Raw genomic sequence first — 6,064 nt, forward strand, 5'->3', positions numbered from 1 at the left:
TGTAAATTACATTAATGATAAGACTTATTTTCTCAAGATGGCCAATTAAGTTACTTTGATGTTGAAAAAAAAGTTGCATGTGGGATTTTGTAGACCATTAGAATTGCGTAAAAGGTTTATCTAGTTAATTTAAACTAGAAGATGCCCTGCGAGTTGCTGCGGAACCATTTGCGACACGTATTTTATCAAATAGAGAATCAGCAAAAAGATTACCTATAAACTCATCGACCTTGTAATTTACAATATGTTCAAAAAGATTATGTGATTGCTTTAGAACATGTTGTCGATAGAATATTACTTATAAGAGCATAATTTGTATGCCACAATGAACTACACAGCCAGTGATCGAAAGTTTGAAACAGAGCACGAACTATCGAAACACTGAATGTTGTTTCTTTCAAAATCCCTAAAACTGAGCTTTTGAAAGACAAAAGTGAAGCATTGAAGCTATTACTGAACTATATGGTTTTCTAATTGTTGCAACATGCCATGTCTAGCTCAATAATTTCAAATAATAATACCTAAAACGTTAGGGTGCATATACTCAATAATAATTATCTGAATGACATTATCAGGATATGTGAAAAGACCATGATTAAGAAACTGTGCAAGCATGCTCGAATTCCTTGGCAACTTGCATGGGCTGAAGTGGGCAAACTGCATGCATGCTGCTCCAAAGGGGCGAGCTGAGTGGTGCGCCCCATACTGGAACAACCGCCCTGTGTAGAATAGAAGGAAAGGAAAACAAAACTGTCACCCAACTTAATTCATTTAAGCCTTTTTTTTGCTTGAGTCGCCATTATGATTTGTTTGAACTAAAGCATTGCATGGAATGAAGGGAACCAATATGTCTATGCTAGCTTACGTACTGAAACAAATATAAGATGCATGTCATGTGCTCATCAACTCAAATTATAAATTTCAGAGATGGAAAGCTTATCTCCTAATGTTGGCCGCATGTGCAAGAAGAAAGCACATTGCCATCACTGTCTGCAGCAAATCATTGAACAACTTGTGGCATAATTCAGATAAAATGAGAAACCGCACATAATAGATTGGATTAGATGGAGTAAAGAAGGCTAAAGATAGAGCGGCTGATGGCGCCTCTCATGTTGAAACAACCTATACACCGAGTGCCACCGACACTCGACAAAGGGCCAATAACCGCTGGCAACACCTTTGGAGAGTGTCGCACTCGGCAAAGGCCACCCGGCGTACACCTCTCAGGCAAGGAATTGCCGAGAGCCAGGACACGGGCACTCGGCAAAGAGTTTGTCAAGAGCCAAATAGTAACGCTCGGCAAAATAAAGTGACTTCACGTCGGCTGGTTCCGTCAGCTCTTTGCCGAGAGTGGCGCTCGGCAAAACTAAAAGGCAAATGCCAGCGCATGCCACTTTGCCGAGAGCGACTCTCGGTAAAGATCTATTCCCAGACAACTTTCTGCTGCTTTCCCCTCGGACCCCTGCCGCAAAAATACATATACAATATGTCGTGGTTCTAAGTCTGACAGTAGAGTGGGGGGTAGGTATGGAGAGGCAAGGTCCTAGCTATGGAGAGGTTGTAAACACAAGGGATGTACGAGTTCAGGCCCTTCTCGGAGGAAGTAAAAGCCCTACGTCTCGGAGCCTGGAGGCGGTCGAGTGGATTATATGTGTATGGATTACAGGGGTGCGAACCCTTTACACTGAGGTGGGGGTGGCTTGTATAGTGCCTGCCAGACCCCTCCGGCCCTCAGTAATGCGGGGCTTAAAGTACATTAAGTCTGGGGCGTTACTGGTAACGCCCCACATAAAGTGCCTTAACTATCATAAAGTCTACTTAATTACAGACCGTTGCAGTACAGAGTGCTTCTTGACCTTCTGGTGGTCGAGTGAGTCTTCATGGTCGAGTCCTTCAATTACGTCGAGTGGAGTCCTCGCAGGTCGACTGGAAGGTGATCTCTTCTGAGGGTGTCTTTGGGTAAGGTACTTAGATCAGGTCTATGACCCTACCCTAGGTACATGACTCCATCATTAGCCCCCGAATGGATTGAGGCTCGAGTGGAGAAGGAGTTGATGTTGTTTCCGACTTGCTTCTGTGCGCTAGATATGCATTGTCTTAGACCAATAATATCTTTGTTGATAACCAGCAGCTTTTCTTCAGTCGACTCGAACCATTCTTTTCTTTCGTCGAGTGACCTTTTGAACATAACAATTTCTGAGTGACGGATCGCGGAAGATCTCGCGCCTGACAGGTTGATCTGCCGTTCGCGGATTTGATGGGATATGAAATTTGGGGAAGCGCGCGAAGCGGGGCGGACCGTGGCGCTTGGATGGGATAGGGCATAGACGCCTCGATTCTCGCGTCACCTTTTTCACCACGTATCGCGCCCGCGCGATTGTTTCGGGATGTGATTGAGTCGATCGGGCCCACCTATCATCCACTCGGAAGCGGACTTATAAAGGCGCCCGACGAGGGTCCTTGAACAGTACTTCTCCATTCTCTCTCTGCTCTCCCTGCCTCCGCCCACTGCGCCCGCTCTCGCCTCTGCACAACCGCCCCTCGCGCGTCTCGCCGGCAGCCATGGTGAAGGAGAAGACGGCGGCGCTGGAACGCGCGAAGAAGGCGTCGGCGACGGGGAAGGCGAAGGGGAGAACCACCAGTCGCGGCGGGTCTTCGTCTAGATCCCGCCTGCCGAACGGCTGGGTCCAAGGAGATTAGATCCGGTCGACCATTACGGAGAATGACCTCACCGACATGGCCAATGAAGGTCTGATCCCCCACGGAGCAGCAAGGCTCCCGGGGAACGAGTGGCATCCCCAGCCGGAAGAGGGTGAGTGTGTTCTTTTGGCTACCCACGTCGACCGAGGGTTTTCTTTGCCACCGAGTGTTTTCTTCCGTGGTTTCCTGAACTTCTTCGGAGCGCAACTTCACCACTTCAACCCGAATTCCATCACCTATCTTGCTGCTTTTGTATCCATGTGTGAAAACTTTCTGGGTTGCCGACCGCATTAGGGTCTGTTCAAGCATATATTCACGTGCCGCTCTCAGACCGTGAAGAAGGCGAGTCCAGATGATGACAAAACCAAGATTATTCAGATGTGTGGAGGTCTGGGAATCCAGATGAGGAACAAGAGCACTGTCACATCCCTGGTCCTGGTATGCAGTAGGCTAGCCCTTCATGTGTGCATCATATTTAACTTTTCAAATGAATTTGAAATGGGGATGTTCTAACCCTAGCACCAAATGGAATTCAAATAGGTTCAACCTAAAAATAATTTAGTGAATCCAAATGGCTTTCAAAAATGTTCATCATTTCTGGAAAATGCTAGAACCATAACCAGAGGTGTTGCACATTTTTCCATGACATATTTGGTCACTGAATTAAATCATATGTACTTTGCATTTGGGCATTTAAATGCTAGTAAATATGTTAAATGCTCAAATAATTCTGAATTTAAGTGTGGGCTATTAGGAAAAATCCCAACAGAGCCCACAATTATTTGCAGGATTTTTGGGAACGTTTTAGTATTTTTAATAAAGCCATCAAATTTATAGAATAATAGAAAACTGTAAGAAAAACAGAAAGCAGAGAGAGAGAAGGAATCTCACCTGGGCTTACCTGGCGGCCCAAGTGGCCGGCCCAGCCCACCACCACAGCCTCCCTGTCGTCTTCCTCCCTGGACAGAAGGACGAGCGCGTGCTCGCCGCGCGCTGGCCACGCGCCTCGCCAGCTCCTGCTTACCGCTCTCCCTCGACGCTCTGGACGCCCTGGATGTTGACACGCGGCCTCCCCGACCGCCCCTCACTCTCTCCCGAGCCCTCTTCCTCCTCTGCTCTCTCTCCCTCTCATGCCCGAGCGGAGCCCATCGCCACCGACGCCGTTCGCCGTGGCCACCGGCCACCCCTCGCCCTGCCGCTGAGCTCAGGAGCTCCGCCTCGACCCCCTCTTCCTCCCCACCGAGCCAAGCCCCTCGGGAAGCTCTGCATCGCCTCCACGCCATCGTCTTCGTCCTCGACCGCCGCCGATGGTCGCCGCCGATTCGCCGTCACCCGTGCGCCCCCGAGCTCGTCGATGACCCCACTCGATGCGCTGTGAGATCCTCCGTCTTTCCCCCTCCTCCCCGAGCTCGTTCCTGTCCTCTAGCTATGCCAGCCGCCGTACCCGAGCGCCGCCGTCCGCCATGGTCGTTGCCCTTGCAGCCACCGTGCATCTCCGCTCGAGTTTGAGCCTTCGGCGTGCTCCTGGAGCAACGGCGAGTCCAACGCAACCCCTAGCTAGCTTCCCCATGCACTGGAACCACGCGGCAGCCCATGCCCGAACTCCGGCCACCGCATCACTCGACGCTGGCGACAACCCCGGCCACCCCAGCACCTACCACCGCCACCGTTGGATGCGCCACATCGCCAGCTACTCGTAGCACCCACCCGCGCATCAAACCGTGGCCGGAGCAGCGTTTCCGACGCTCTCCGTCGTCTCGGCCTCGCCGGCGGCTAGACGCCGGCGGGTTTGACCCCTGACGTGGACTGGGTGGGCCCAGGTTGACTCCTCTGAGTCATTGACAAGTGGGCCCAGAGCCCTGCTAATCTAGTTTAGTACTAATTAACTTTTAGTTAGCCAGCTAAGTCACTGACATGCGGGCCCACGCCCTAATTAACTAAGGTTAGCATTGAACTTAGCACTAATTAACTCCGTTAATTAGCTGTGACACTGACACGCGGACCCCACTGGTCAGGTTTGACCTGGAAGCGCCCAGTTGACCTGCTGACGTCATGATGATGTCAGGCTGACGCAGTAATTTATTTTCTGGATTTATTCTTTTACTGGAAATTCCAGAAAATAACCAAAACTTCTAAGAATCATAGTAAATCAACAGTAGCTCCAAATCAAACAAATTATATATGAAAAATGATCAGAAAAATCCAATCTATCCATCTATACCATTTTCATGCATGTTAGAACAACTTACAGCTGCTGTTTAGCACAAATCATATTAATGGCATTTAAACCTTCACATATGGAGTTTGAATTTGAAACCTAGGGTTCAAACCAACTCCATTTAACTTGCTGCTAGTTGCATTAGCTCAAACCACATCATATTGCCATGTCATGATCATGCATCATATTGTGCATTGCATTGATTGAGTTTCTTCTTTGTTTGTCGGTGTTTGTCCCCTCTCGATAGACGTGGTTTCGACGACGATTTCGATGACACCGATGAAGAACTATATTATCTTCAGAAGTGCCAGGCAAGCAAAAACCCCTTGTTCATTCCGATACAATCCCACTCTCTCGCTCCTGCTCTCTTTTACTGCATTAGGAAAACAACGATTCAACTGTTACTTGCTGCGGTAGCTGAACCCCTTTATCCTTTGCATGACCTGTCATTCCACAGTAAATAGATGAAACCCACTAGCATGAGTAGGAGTTGTTTGAGCCCTGTTGTGCCTACTCATTCATGCTTGTTTGTCATGCCTGCTACTGCTTAGAGTTGAGTCGGGTCTGATTCATCGAGGGTGAATCAGAGGTGTGTGAACATGTCCTACTGTGTGTGAGCTAAGTTTGTGAACACGATTTGGTAAAGGTAGCGGTGAGAGGCCATGTAGGAGTACATGGTGGGTTGTCTCATTGCAGCCGTCCTCAGGAACTGAGTTCTGTGTTTGTGATCCATGATTCAGCTACTACCACGCATTGGGCCCGAAACCAATGGACCCTCTCGGCTTCTTAATCACCCTTGTCCTTTGTCCAGGAGTTGCAAGTAGTTTCTGGTGTTTGTAGTATGCTGGAGGTCGTGCGCAGCGCTGACCGTAGGGGTGGGCTGTGATGCGGTAGGCACGTGGCACGGTGTACCAGGCGCCCGTTTGGTGTCTCGGGAACCCTGCTCACATCGTTTGGGGCTGTGAGCGAAACTTCGGCCGGATCTCCTCATGGATGGAACCCGAATAGGCGATAAACCTGGACTAGGGACTTGAGTGTTTAGGTAGGCCGTGGCCGACACCCACGTTGGGCTTCCGCTTGAAGGTTGCCGAGTACATGTCGTGTAAACGGCGGTAAGTGGTGAGAGCGTGTGTGAAGAAGTACACC

This window comes from Triticum aestivum, chromosome 2B (genome assembly GCF_018294505.1).
Source record: "Triticum aestivum cultivar Chinese Spring chromosome 2B, IWGSC CS RefSeq v2.1, whole genome shotgun sequence".
Lineage (NCBI taxonomy): Eukaryota > Viridiplantae > Streptophyta > Magnoliopsida > Poales > Poaceae > Triticum > Triticum aestivum.